The following is a 15,693-nucleotide window of genomic DNA, read 5'->3' on the forward strand; positions in this document are numbered from 1 at the left end:
TCTTCTTCTATGTTAAGGTGTATGTACCTAATCCAAATTGATCTGATTAAATGAAAAAGGAGAAGAATTTTTCATTTACTAGTGACTATCAGTATCATGATTTCACAGGAACTGATGGCCTCTTGATGGCTTCTGGGTATAAAGAGTGCCTAGGGATGAAGGGTCTTCATAGTCCCTAGGAGTATGACCACAAATGAAAATGATTACCTTCTTCATTTTAATTCAGTTTGATTAATAAGTAATTTTCTGTTTATAAACATTATTGTCAGAGTGGAAGTCTTACAAAAATCCATTGAGTTACAACTTCTGTTTGCTATTAGAACCATGAACAGATACATGATTTAATTTTTCTTCTCTGGTTTTTTGCAGCAGGTTTAATGAGGATAAAGAAGAGTACCAAGTGATTTTGTTGCTTGGAATATTTCCTCAGATGGCAAGCTTTTAAGGGATGATATTTCCCCTGGCATATCAAGGTTGATGATTTTATCTTTCACCCACTGACTTCTTCAATCAATTGCTTTTTTTTCCAAAATGTGAGACTTGTAGATAATGGTACAGTATTAGAGAGTATGAACACAATAAAAGGGAATTCATTTGGGAAGTGGGAAAAAAAGACAAGGTGGAAAACTGCTAGGCTTTGTGTATGATCAAACTATGACATTCTTGCACCCTATTGGATGAAGCTCAAGTTTTTCTCATCACAAGTTAGCAATTTGCAATTAAATTCTCATTATGGGAATCATGCTGATAAACATGATACATTGCAGCTATACAAGGACTTTAAATAATTATTTCTTTTATAACTAACTCATATTCTTCAGGAGATTTATAATTTAGAGATAATATCCCCATTAGCAAAGTTTATGACTCAATAAACAGCTCCCACTAGGTAATAAATGCCGGAGTCATAAACACAAGCACTATTAATGCAATGAAATTTCTATACCTCCTACTTTTGCTGGTGGTCTTGAGGCACTAAAGGGAAATAGTATTTTGAGTGAGAAAATTATTTTGGTTATGTAAATATCAATGAATTTTCTTAAAACTCGTCTGGAAATTTCCCAGTCTTCTACTGTCCCAGGTGGTCCAGAAATGCTGATGCATTCTACTTAGGTTTCCATGTAGCAGATAACTCTTTGGTTTTCAGTAAAAATAAACTATGCAATTCAAATACTGGACTAGAATTTCTGCTACTTCTTTTCCCTCTGGGAAAGAGGTGAGAAAAAATAGCATCTGTTGCCATTATTTGTGGATGTTAATTTTTTTTAATTTCAAAATCTTTACATACACTTTCACTGTTCAGCTGCTAATATTTTCTCATTTGGACAGAAAAATGAATGCTGTCTGTGGGTGTCCATGGCATTTGAAGGTTAATTATAGACAACCCTTTTTGTACTGTGAACTATTTCTTATATGTTCTTAGAACTGGAATGGGGGAAAAGGGAGTATGATTAATGAAGCCATTTTAAAAGCCCAAATTTAAACCTTTTCTCTTCATGAGAAGTTGATTCAGAGTTCTTGAAGTTCATAAAGAAATGTTGCATAAGATCTGTCAAGCATAGAGACCTTTGACAGAGAAATAATAAGAAAATCTTTCATTTCCTTTTTTCATTTCTTAAAGACACAGTCTTCTTTGACTAAAGAATAAGTTGACTTTGGTGTTTTATGAAATGGATATCAATTTTAGTTGATGTGGTTAAAAAAGCAAGATCACTAATACAGATATATATATATGTATATATATATATATATATATATATATATATATATATATATATATATATATATATAATATGATGGTAAAATCTTTACTTGCTTTTTGCATGTTTTTTAAAGATTTTTGCAAGGCAATGGGGTTAAGTGGCTTGCCCAAGGCCACACAGCTAGCTAATTATTAAGTGTCTGAGACTGGATTTGAACCCAGGTACTCCTGATTCCAGGGCTGGTGCTTTATCCACTGCGCCACCTAGCCACCCCCTCTTTCTTTTTGCATGTTAACTAATATAAAACTTCTATTTTCTTTTTTCATTATAGTCTATATGATGTGACTACAGTGAGAGAAGGGTTGATGTGAGATTCATAATACCTTTGATATCATCCACCCATGTATCTCGGCAGTGAGGTGGTGCAATGAATACAGTGACAGGTTTAGAGTCAGGAAACCTCATCTTCCTGTGTTCAAATCACAGACACTTACTAGCTAAGTGATCTTGGGTAAGTCACTTAACCTTGTTTGCTTCGATTTCCTCATGTGTAAATTAAGTTGGAGAAGGGAATGGCAAACTACTCCAGTATCTTTGTCAAGAAAACCCCAAATGTGGTTGTGAAGATCCAGATATGATAGAATAACAACATGTATCTACCTTATACATTACAGAAATTTTGGCTTTCCCCATGCAGAGAGCCACAAAACATTATTTAAAACTGAAATCACTAAAGAACTCATATAAAAAAAGAGTAATAGCCATTTTCCCCATTTTTCAGTTTTTGCACCTATTCCTTTTTCTTCTCCCTATTTCCTATGACATTTTATTATTGGATTTTGTTTCAGGAATGAATTAATGAAAAAATGCTTCTATACAAAAACTTTGAATAAGATGGAACACAAACAGTTGAAATATAGGCCTTCAATTTACATGAATATTTTTTCTCTTCCAAATGTGGGGACACTTAGCTTTTTTATTCTTTTATATGAAAGCCAAGTTTATATTCAGTGACCCTAGAAACACAATTCTCCAAAGTAAAGTTAAATACCAGCTAAGGTGGAGAAATTTCTGCTCTAACATTTGTGGGTACAAGTTAATATCCTAAGGGTTAGCACCTAAGTTAGGACTTTTTGAATTGGTAGTCCTTTTAATTTGACTAAGCAATCTCACAGACACCATTTTTCAAATAGATATAAAGCTTCATTTTGAGAGAGAGAGAAAGAAACGCAGGATGGAAGGAAGGAAGGAAAGAAAGAAAGGAAAGAAAGAAAGAAAGAAAGAAAGAAAGAAAGAAAGAAAGAAAGAAAGAAAGAAGAATGAGTGAGAGAAAGAGTGAGAGAAAAAGAGAAAGATAGAAAAAGAAAGAGAGAAAAGAAAGAGAAAAAAGTAAGAGAAAAAGAAGAAAGAAGATAGGGAGGGAAGAAGAATGAGGGGAAAGAGGAAAGGAAAAAAGGAAAAGGGGAGGAAGGATGGAGGAAGGAAGAAAAGAAAAAAAAGACTTCACTGAGTCAAGATCAATGTTCCTATTTAGAAAAGTTAAAAAAAATAAAACTTGTTACAAATATCTTTATTGCAAAAGGCAAAGATGCCTGGGCAATTCATTAAAGAGAAATAAATAATAATTTGCTTTCACTTATTCTGGCTGCCAGGTTATATACTAGTTTAAATATAAATGATTACTTTAAGATAATTGCATTCCTTAAAACTGAAAATTTCTAAGATACCTTTGTTAGAGTAGTCAGAAATTGTAAATCATAATTGCTATTCGTGTATTTGCATTTGTTCTTCGTCATCAGTGAAATACTTCCAAGGAGTCTGTAAAGCCCATTATACTGTATGGTCTTCAGTACAGACACCCTAGGGTCAACATTAACTGCTCTGAACCAACCAGTGAAGACTAAAACATGTGATAGATAAAACCTCCATGGTAGCTCTGTAAGAGCTCTGTAAGAAGAGAATTAATGACTGGCTGGAATCAGTAGGAGCCTTTACTTCTAGATACTCATTAGTTTAAGCAGTGAGGCATGATGTTATCTGAGTTACAGAAGGAGAAGCTCCCTTCCCCCTCTCCATCCTCTCGTCGCTTTCAATTTCTAACAGAATGTGTACATTTATCTGAAAGTATAAATGATTTAAATTGTATGAGACCAGTTGTCTGACAACCTTCCAGGTGTCCAGTGCATAATCTGTATATATCAAACTAATAAGAGGGAAAATGCATATTATGGTCACTTCAATATTACACTTCAAAGCGGTGAAAACATTTAAATACTTTCTGGTATCAGAAAGTTTTTTTCAGGAGCATCTATGGCCTCTGTGTTTTTCTTTTCAAGTTCTAAGGGCATCCAACTCAAAGAACTTTTCCAGAAGAGTTTTGCTTTTGCCCCTGCTGTTATCCCTCCACCTGGCATTACAGTCTTCCCTTATTTATCTGAGACCACCCACGAGATAAACAAGAGTTGATAAATACTATAGAAACCAACCATCTCATTAAGGAGTGAATATTTTGGGTGGTCAGAAGCAAGAGGAATAATGCAGAAATTGAATAAGCAGGAAGATAAATTGTACTTTTCTTTCACCATATATTAGTGAGCTCTTGTCTACTGATTCACTAATATTCTCCTAGAAAGGTTATTGTCTACACTGATTCATTTACCACCCATGGCTTCTTCTTGTCTCCCTCTGTGAGTCTCCAGAGTGCCAAAGCTTCTTGGGGCTCAAAAAGTCATATGGCATTTATTTAAAAGGATATTCTAAGCAATTTTTCAAAACCTTTAAACAGGTTACAATAATTCTAAAAATTATTTCCCCCACCTAATTACATTATATTTATGTTATATTCCATATGTGCTTATTTTGTATATATTTATTTGTGTACATGTGATCTCCCATGCTAAGATGGCATATACCTTAGGGTAAAAAAAATTTCTATTTTTTTCTTCTCTCTATTGCCATTGCCTAGTACAATGTCCAGCACATAGGTACTTAATATGTTTGTTAACTGATTTATTGAATTACTACAGTGAAAATGTTGAAAGAAACTTTAAAAAATATACCAGATAATGATCATTACCTTTCAGTCAAATCCTGAGGAAAATCAAAATGAATCAAGTCAATAAATATATATCATAGTATTATCCAAAAGAGGTCACTATGGAGGGCAGTTCAGATTAAGAGCGCATTGATCTGACTTTCCTTCAGGGAAAGTGGATAAATATTGTTTGCATCTGTCTCCACCCATGGGACTTTGTCACAGCATCACCTTCTCTTTAGGTCTCTACTCTCTACTCTTTTTACCTTTATATTTATTGATAATGAATTTAGTTTATGAAATTTAGAACATGGAGAAAAAAATCTGTTTCTGCAGAATTAAAGCCAATAAACAAGAAAATAACTATTCAAAAATGGAACTTGTAAATAAAATTCAGAAAATAATTCAAGACCTGAGGCAATCATTAATTACCAAAGAAAGAGAGTAGTCATAGAGTGAGTTGAATTTCGGCTAATCATTTATTCTCTGTTCCTTTCCCTTTTCTAGAGCAAAAACACAAATTCAGGTTGCAACTAATATTTTTCTCCAATAAATCATTGTTTTGAAAAATGTGAATAACTAGTTTCTATAGTTCCGGGTCAAATACTCCTATTGCTTTTCTGACCTGCTCTCCTGCCTGCTCCTAAATTTGTTGTAGTTGAGGGAATGGAATGATCATGGTATCCTTAGAACAACTGTCTTATCTACCTAAATCTGAAGTGATAGAAGCCCAAGCTGTCTAATAGTGTTATTATACTATGAGGGGTTATGTCAATAATCCAGGAGTTTTTCTTACTGAAGTACTAGACACAAATGATGTTGCTTCTAGTTTCAGTCTGCTTTCATAATTTGATCTTTTTCTTCACTTGAAATGTCTTTTATTTTAATTTTCTTTGGGCTAGTAGGTAAATTTCCCAGTCTCTCTAGAACTTGGTATGGAGTAGTTTTCCACTTTTCTGTTCACCTTTCCAAATCATGAACACCAAGATCACTCAGAAGAATTCACCATGTTGAAGGTCTTGAAAGCCATCTTAGTCACCATACTAATTTCTTCTGAGCTAAAATTATAGCTAGATGGTACCTGAGATCAGAGATCCATTCTCTGTAAATAAATACAAGTTCTCAATCCTTAGAACTCTAAAATAGAAGTACACAGGCAGGAATAACTCATGCCCAAACAATTTCAAGATGTATATAAAACCATTATATAATCCTTCTTCATAAAGAAACAACAGAACCAAGCATGGAACAACTGACTGGTTTAAGATTGGAAAAGGAGTGTGGTAAGGCTATATATTGTGACCTTGTTTATTTAACTTATATCAAAAGTGCCTCATGAATTTTAGGGATGGAGAAATATTAACAATATTAGATATACAAACAATACTACACTGATGAGAGAAATATTAAGAATTAAGAATCTTGATGAGGGTGAAAGAGAAGAATATAAATGCTGGTTTAAAGGATAATGACTGAAAAACTAAAATATTGGCAGCTGGTTCCATCACAACTAGAGGGAGAAGAATATTTTATATTCTTGGACTTAAGGATTACTGCAGAAGAAAAGTACAGCTATGATATTAAAATATGCATGCTTCTTGGAAGGAAAGCAATGACAAATCTGGGCAGCATACAATGAGGCAAAACATCATCTTGCAAGCAAAGGCTCAAAATCAATGCTATGGTTTTTTTTTTCCATAGCAATATATGATTATAAGAGGTGGATTATAAGGAAAGATAAGCATCACAGAAGAGATGCTTGTGAATTGTGGGGCTGGAGAAGACTTTTGAGAGTTCCTTGAACAGCAAGGAGAACAAATTAGTCAATGCTCAAAGAAATTAATTCAGACAATTCACTATAAGGTCAAATACTGAAGTTGAAACTCAGATATTTTGGTCACAAATGAGAATATGAATGTTGGGTAAGATTGAAGGCAAAAGGCAAAAGGAAATGCAGTGGATGACACAGATAGTGTCATGGAAACAACAAACATGAACCTGAACAGACTTCCACAGAGATTGGAGAATAGAAGAGCCTGGTATGCTATGGTCTATGGTGTCACAAAGAGTCACATGTAATTCAACTATAACAATAAAATAATTTCTGGTGGAATCTTGTATATGCCCTAACAAAGCCACATGTTAATTACACTGCCATTTTAGTTCTGCTCAGTGTCTCTAACCTACTATTTTCTATTTTTATATTCCAGAAAAGATGAAAAACAGGAAGGAAAAGGACCTATATGTATAAAGATATTTATAGCAGCAATTTTCTTGTGGCAAGGAACTGGAAATTGAGGAGATGCCCACATCAGGTGAATGAATGGAATTCTATTAGCAAAGAGAATTTATGCTGGAATGCTATTCTGCTATACAAATGATGAGTAGGATGCTCTCAGCAAAACCTGGAGAGACTTACATGAACAGTTGCAATCCTACAATTGCTATAATTTTGTACACAGTCCATTTCACAGATCGATTGTAGGATGATCAGCTGTGAATGGCTTAGCTTTCCTCAGCAGTGCTAAGACACAAGACAACTCTAAAAATCATGATATAGAATACTATCCATTCCCAGAGAGAGCTGATGGTGTCTGAATACAGATTGGGACATTTTTTAAAATTTATTTTTCTTTGATTTCTTTTTGGGGGATAGTATGTTTTCTCTTACAACATGACTATTATGGAAATGTTAAAAAATTTACCCTACATTATAGAGTTTTGGGTCATGTTTTCCAATCTAATATTTTTAACTCTTTGGAAATGATTTTCCTAAATCTAGGGTTTGTCATGGATTTTAAGATATAGTATCACTTTCCATTATTTTCCTTAAGCAACAGTCCCTCTCTTATTGAAATTAATGTCTGGAATGTCAGATTCCACTGTGACATTCATATTTATGTATATATGCACATGCATCAACATACATGCACACATATACTTGCACATACATAGATTAATATACACATGTGTGTATGTTAGGGACATGAATTCTGTCCTAGCAGTTTCTCAAGTCATCATATCAGATTCATTCTGATAGCTTAATATGACCTACTTACATGTTACCTATTCAACCAACTACTGCCATCTCAACATTAATACTTTCTGCATACAATTAAAAGCTTATAGTCAGTAAGTCAGAAAAAATATATATATATGTTACTTGAAAGCACATAAAGAGACAGACAGCTATGTGGTTCAATGGATAAAGTTCTGGGCCAGGAGTCAGGAAGACTTGAGTTCAAATATGATTTTGAATACTTATCTTTGTGACCCCGGGCAATTCATTTAATCTGTTGCCTCAGTTTTCTCATCTGTAAAATGAGTTGGAGAAGGGAATTGGCAAACCACCCCAGTATCTTTGCTAAGAGAATTCCAAAAACATCATTGGTCCATGGGGTCTTGAAGAATCAACCATGATTGGATAACTAATCAGCAATAAGAAGAACATACAAGCTTAGGGAGAAAAAGTCAAAAGATTTTTAAAACATTTAGCTGTAGTTCTTATATGATAGTGACTCCTCCCCATCCCTCTAACAATAGATGTGCTCTGCATTTTGTTCCATAAGGCAGAGACTGCCACAGGAGAAGTAGCAACCTGTTATTCTTAGTTCATAGTTCCAGGTGACACTTCTTTCTCTCTACTGCTCTGCTCAGCTCAGTACCTTTCTCAGCCAGATTGTTCTCTATTTGGTCTCTTGCAGGGTGATTAAAAATTAGTTACTATGGCAGAAACCCCACCTTCCAGTTCAAAGTTCTCCAGATTTCATTCTCTTCCAGGGCTAGGAAGACTGCAAAACTTTGGAAGTCCTGGGAAATATTTGGTGATCTTTGCCTATCCTACATAAATTGATCCCAATATAAAACTGCTTCCTCCTTGGGATTTGAAATTTTTCAGTGATTTGCCCTAATTGTAACTGTAAACTTGATACCCATTATAGCATCCCAATGGATATCAGTACTTTAAAAAAAGTTAAACCAATATTACAGGGAACTACTTTGGGGTACCATTCAAAGAAAATATACATTGATAACATTCAATAAATACAAAGCAATCATTAAACTTAATAGTGATCACAAATCTCTACTGCTTAGTCTCTTCCCCAAATAGAAAGCCTACAAATTGCTAGAATTCCATGCTCTGGTTCTAAAATCTCCTTTTGATCTATGGGAAATTTACTTTCTGGTTCTTTTCACTTTTTTCCTAACTCTATCTTTTGTTAGTGTTCAGACATATCCTCCAAATTTGCTACTGTTTTGCTTTAATGTCATCTTTCTCTGCAGAGATTTTATTGAATAGTTGTTCTCTCTTACATTTGGTGCATACCAGTCATACTCCTTAAAATGGTCAATTCTTTGAATTGACTTTTAGGCATATCAACTTTATGTTTCTAAAAATTCTTTATTATAATTGAAAAAAGATTACCACTTAAGGCATTATCAGTCATTCATATTTTAGTGTGAATGTATTTATCAGTTGCTAAAACTAGCCTGTCATCCAACAAGACACTAAGAGAATGGGACAGAAAACAGGTAAATGTTTTTCAGACCACAGAAGAAGGAAGGACACATCTAAACCATATGAAATGGCCTCAGGAAAAATAGGCCAAACTGAGTTCTGGGATTTACTGAAGTGGGGGGAATGCTTGAAAAAGAAAAGAATGGCAAAAATGGGTGATGGGAAACACCAAAGATAATTTTTGCCTACCCTACATTTCTGCCCACACTGTATTTAGACCAGTCTTGGCAATTTTATCTCCAGTTATTATTTCCTTTGCAAAATTATATCACCTCCCACCTTATGTAAGATGGGGGCCCCCACTGCCTTCTGGATCAAATTTAAATTTTAAGCACTTTCTTTCAAGAAGAGCCAGTATCCACTCCAGTGGTTCATTACATAAATAGCAATCAAAACCAATTAGTGTCTGCAATTTCTCTGTTTCTAAATAATGTGGTTGAGTGATGCTTAGATTCTTTTTGTTTTTCTCCCCCTCAGGAAAAAAATCCATGTAAGGTAAATTACATTTTCTCATGCCTAGCTAACTTCAGACATCACTTTAGTAATGCCTGACAGAAAAAAGGGATTTCAGAGGATATGTTATTCTAGTGTTTCAAGTAAAATGATGCTTGAAGCAGCCACCTCTCAAACATTGAAGAATAAGATTGGCCTTGGTAATGAGATTTTCTCAGAAAATATTATTTCTACATTTTTTTGGTGTGGAGGGGAGAGGATAGACCTTTTTATGTAGCAAAAATTATAATCATATAACATTAAATGGATTTTTGTTTATTATTCCTGTCTCATTCAGCTATCAGTAGTGTCAACTTTATGCACACTGGCAGTTTTGAACCTTTCTAAAGTAGTATCTAAATCTGCAGTCTCAGGTTCTGGATGGACAGGAGATTAAGGAAAATAATTCATAGTATATCATGTTGGTTAGTAAGGATTTCTACACTGGGGATGTTTGGGAAATTGATGTTTTAATTCTGAGGGCACCCATTGAGTATTGGAACCATCTCCTGCACAAAATAGCCCTTTAGGGGAAGAAAGAATTCAAGCTCCTGGTATATTTGAATGGGTGAGATTTGCAAAGAACTGCTTAAACTTGAAGATACAGTAACAGAAATGAACATCCCTTGCTATCAAAGAACTTACTTTCTATTGTATCTATGCTTAGATGCATAACTACAGATAGAAAAAGTTAATTTCAGGAGATAGCTATCACTAACATATGAATAAGTAGGGAAGTCTTTATTGAAAGATAGTATTGAACTGAACCTTAAAGGAACATAAGAATTCAGAGACTGACTAGGGAGATATTGCATTGTAGATAGGAAGGATGACCTGAATGAATAACTAAAGGAGGAGAAGGAATGGTGAGTTTGGTGAAGAAGGACACTTCCTGTATAAGTGAACATGAAATTCATGAAAAAGACTGATGTGAAGTAAATTTGAATTGAAATTAGAAACAGATTTTGGAGTGACTTAAATATCAAATCGGGGGTCTGATTTTATCTTGGAGGCAATAAAGCGTCATTGGAAAAAAATTTGAGCAAGAAAGTGAGATGATATTTGTACCTAGAAAATTATTTCCACAGATTTATGAAGGATGGAATAATGAGAGATGAACCTGGCTACCAGGGCACCAGTTAGGCAGTTACTATAATAATCTAGATAAGTAGTGATGAGGATATGAGCTGAAATAGTAGTTGTGTGAATAGAGACAAGGACCAAAAAAGTTATTGAGTTAAATGATTAAATTTGAGAATTGGATATGGAGGTGAGTTAATGGGAAGAACTGAATTTATTCAAATCATACCTCATTGTTGTTCAGTCACTTCTATTTTGTTCAACTCTGTGATCCCAGTTAGGGTTTTCTTGGTAAAGATACTGGAGTGGTTTGCCATTTCTTTCTCTAGTTCATTTTATAAATGAGGAAACTGAGGTAAATTGGTTTAAGTGACTTGTCTAGGGTCACACAGCTAATAAGTATCTGAGACCAAATTTGAACTCAGATCTTCCTGACTCCAGGTCCTGTGCTCTACCCACTGGTCCAACTAGTTTCCTAAGCTGGCAACTTACTTAAACTTCTCTCAGCCTCAATTTTCTCATATTCAAAATGGGAATCATAATAATAATATCTACCTTATAGGGTGAGGATCAAATTAATTTATATATATATATAATATATATGCATGATTTGCAAATCTTACAACACTATATAAATGCTATCAATTGTTATTATTGTTTTTATTCTGCCTTTATGAATCTGAGTGCGAAAATAAGAGTACTCTAAATATTATTAGAAAAGTTTGAAGTGTGACCAAATTTGGGCAGGGCAGAAGAAAATGATGAGTTTAGTTTGGGACATTTGACTGATGCTGGAAAGGTAGATAGATACATAGTTAAATATATATGTGTGTGTGTAATATATACATAAACATAGATAGTGAAGGCATTTATTCTATATTTACTATATGCTAGATAACTATGCTAAGTGCTGAAGATACAAGTATAAGCAAGAAAGATAGTCTTTGCCCTCAAAGACATATTTCATTTGGGGGAAGGCAAACCATAGAGGAGTTTTGGAAAGATGAAGGTGACAGGGAATGGAATGGGGTGGAGACCTGCTTTGTGGTCAGATCAGAGCTAGGATACCCAGGATTAAAATTCAGTTTTCTACTGGGAAGAAGTGGGGGGAGGATGGGCCAAGAGGAGAAGGCATGGTATGGAAACTAGCTTTTGGAGATGCAAGACTGTCAGAAAATTTGAACTGGATCCACAGATTTGGGAATCATGAGCATAGGTATTCAATTAAATTAAATAAGAACTTACCAAGTTCCAGCTTTGTGTCAGCTGCTGGGGGTATTAAAAGAAGTGATCATTAAACCAAAGAAGGAAATGAGATCATCAATACCTAAAATACGCAGAGAGTAGAGAAGATGAATCAGTACAGATCCTTTGAGTTCATCCATTCAGCATCACTAGGAGAGCACCCATTTTGAAATCATGAATCTTTGTGCAGAAGAGAAGCTTAGAGTTGTTAAAAGCATTATGCAATTTCTGAAATATAATTGGACCTATTTTTCCCTACTATTCAATTTTAGACCCAATGCCTGTCCATCTCAAGTGTTTATACCAAATTTATTCATTAATCTCAATTCAATAGACTATTCAACTGAAAGTAATATTCTCTATAACAGGCATTTTTAATCCATTAGAGTTTTTGTATATAGATTATTATATGATTCTTTTTGTTTTAATCATGTATCTCATTGAGGAGGCTCAATAATATTCTGGTTTGATTGATATCTTGTAATCAAAAGCAACAGGAGCAGTTGAAAGGTGTTAGCATATTTAGAAAATCCCTCTTCCATTTAGACTTTGCAGAAGACATGATGATACTAGTAAAATCTTTGTGACTCATTTTGGTTTCATGCTAATCTTTCTATGAACTCACTTTGTTTTTATACCAATTTTCATTGATGTTTAAGGTGATTTTGAATGTACTCTTCTAACAAATTTCACCCATAGTATTTTGAAACATTTATATTCTAAATAGTTATTGCCCTAATATATATATATATATATATATATATATATATATATATATATATATATATATATATATATATACTTGCAAGGAAAGCTAGAGTTTGCTGGTTAAAAAAGTTTCAGGGATTTTTTTGACCTCCTTGCTGTGTTGACTGTTTTACATTAATTATACTTTTTTTTTCAGAACATGTTGATAATCAGGTATAAAAATAAGTCTAGAAAAACCTGGAGTTTGTAGCATTAAGAATACAACTCCCAAGAAATTATTTAGTGCAAGGGTAGAACTTAAGAACCCCTAGTAGTGACAATATGTGTATAGGTGGGTGGACAAGAACAGTGAATGCCTTTGAAAGGAAACAGTATAAAAAGGGAGGAGAGAGGACCCAAAAGAAGGGAAAAAGTATGCCAAAGACAATTATTTGGAGGAAGGGGAACCTTGATGTCTTTTATTCTTTTGATGTCCTGTATAGGTTGTTTAACACAGTGCTGTGCACATATGGCAAGCTAAATAAAACCCAATATCTAATGACTTCCAATACAAAGATACCTGGAGGACACCTCTTTCCCGAATAGAAATACCTGGACAGCACAACACATGCACCTAATCTTGGTGCCATCTGATAGCTGTTATCATGTCCAGATGGCAGTGCAGACCTCCAAGAAAGAATTCCATGCCTCAGTACTAGAAACAAAGGCTTCCCTCAGTGAGCTAACACTGCTGGAAAATCTGTTGTCTCTTCCTGTTGCGACCACATGGCTTACATGGAAAGGGTCCAAGATTCACAATAAATCTGAAAGTACAAACTCCATAAATTCAACAATAAAATCTTTTTAACTAAAACTGACTTCACAATAATGTGTGGAAAACTGTAGGCAATGGGAAATTGGGATTAAAAAAACAAACAAACCACTTAAGTATGTTAAATTTCCTCCAAAGACTTTAATTTTTAGATGTCACAATTATTATATACTGTTATTAAGAGACTTTTGGAAATAAATTTTCCTTCTTAATTTTTTTAATGTTAATTTGTTTAGGTTGTCATTCTCTTCTGACCACCCTACTAATCCAGTTAGCCTAGGCTTTAGAATTTCACACTGATCTGGGTCTAAACACAGTGAGTGGCATTTAAGTAGGTGATTAATAAATATCTATTTAATAATATATACCTAACATGAGGACTAGTTCTTGTTAATAAAGTGTCCCATAATAATAATACCATAATAATAATAGCTGCTAAGTAAAGTACTTTACATGCCCTCTCATTTAATTCTCACAACAAAGCTATGGAATAGCTTTCATTAATATTATTACTATTAGCAATAGAAATGACAATAACTCCAAGTTATTATTATTATTATTATTATTATTATTATTACCATCATTGTCATTTTACACAGGGTACAGTGGAATAGGATGAGTTGCTCAAGGTCACACAATAAGTGGCTGAGTTGGGATTTGAACTTCTATCCATGGTTGAAACAGGCAGGATAACAAATAGATGTTAAAAAATGGAATGAATTCATCATTTTTTCAATGTTCTCATTGTTTTCGTAGGACTTCCAAAGCAATGTCTTTGCCACTGCAACACAGCTGCCTCTACTATCTTTGAATATTAATATTCAGAGTTTGAGGTTCCTTCCCAAAATGTTCTTTATAAAAAAACAGTGACCAGGAGAAGTAGCTTTGTGAGATGGGTTGGGTGGGCACACTGGGTACATTCTGCTACCCATTTGGTTGGGGCACCAGCCACTGGAACAACAGTTCCTTTGACTGAATTCATTCATATGAAACTTACAGGAAGTGTCTGAGCCAAAGGGAACAGTTGGGAGGGTGTTTTTGTAGGCAGGTTTCAGAGCCACAGAGTTGGAACTACACTGGAGCAAAGCTGAAAGAAATCTGGCAGAGAAAGAAAAGAACCTTCTTCCTAATGGCTGCATAAACCTGCAATGACTCAAAAAGACTTATGTAGTGAAGATGCATTTATGATTAGCAAAGCTAATACTAACGTTTGGTAATGGTCTTGGTTTTGTTAATGAGACTAGGGCCACCAGCACATTGGTAGATCAGATCCTATTAACTCAGACCCTTGATAAAATCACTGCTGGTTTATTTGTTTCTGACCATGAAAAAAGCATGACCTTGCCATAAAAAAAATGAAACGGGGCAGTCTTTTGTGATTGTCAGAACTGAAAAGGACATTAAATATTTTCCTTAGCGAAACAAATTGAATGATTTATTGAACTATGTTGCAGAAAATTAATATAAAAGGAATGCATGCAGACACAGAAAATACTGGGCATCTGGTTATTACTAAAAACCAAAATGAAGCAATTAATTTGAACAACCAATCTGCCTTTTGCTGAGGAACTTTAAAACCTACTGGTACTACTTTTTAATCCAGTAAGCAGCTAGAAAATGAATGATGGTTATCTCATCACAATTTTACAAACTGGGCATGCACTTGGTAGGTAACTCTATTGACATCATAGGACTGCATTAGCAGTCTAAATTAGTTAGATTCCTGCTTTCATATTGTTCATTCATCCCATCTGTCCACCCAATGCCCATTCATTAATTCACTGACCATCAAGGTATGTAATTTGTCCAATGAGTGGTGCTACAAGTAAACCATCTATTAAATGGAATTGTAGGCCTATATCTAGGAAGCCTATAAAATGATTATTGTCACTTTAACTAGTGCCAGATTTATCAGTGATCTATACATACATACATACATACATACACACATACATACATGTATGTATTTAATTGTACCATCTATAGTTCTAGAGAATCCATGCTTATGTGGAAAATTTATAGCTCTCCATCAGTTTATAGGACTTGGGCAATAATTACTTGGTTAATTAAAATACACAAACAAACTCCAAAGGTGCTGTCT

The 15,693-nt window shown here is 34.2% G+C and overlaps 1 protein-coding gene across 3 annotated transcripts in view; it reads left to right on the forward strand.

The window, feature by feature from the left end:
- EFHC2 (EF-hand domain containing 2) overlaps positions 1-14,069 on the forward strand; it is a 297,057-nt gene extending 282,988 nt beyond the window's left edge. For 2 of the 3 annotated variants that reach the window (XR_012474021.1, XR_012474023.1), the window contains exons 17-20: positions 370-533; positions 2,035-2,214; positions 6,948-7,052; positions 13,264-14,069. The gene's annotated coding sequence lies outside the window, so the exon portion shown is untranslated. The remainder of the gene's footprint in view (positions 1-369; positions 534-2,034; positions 2,215-6,947; positions 7,053-13,263) is intronic. The other variant, XR_012474022.1, reaches the window with a different exon arrangement.
- The last annotated feature ends 1,624 nt before the right edge of the window (positions 14,070-15,693 follow it).

Source organism: Macrotis lagotis, chromosome 1 (genome assembly GCF_037893015.1).
Source record: "Macrotis lagotis isolate mMagLag1 chromosome 1, bilby.v1.9.chrom.fasta, whole genome shotgun sequence".
Classification (NCBI taxonomy): domain Eukaryota; kingdom Metazoa; phylum Chordata; class Mammalia; order Peramelemorphia; family Peramelidae; genus Macrotis; species Macrotis lagotis.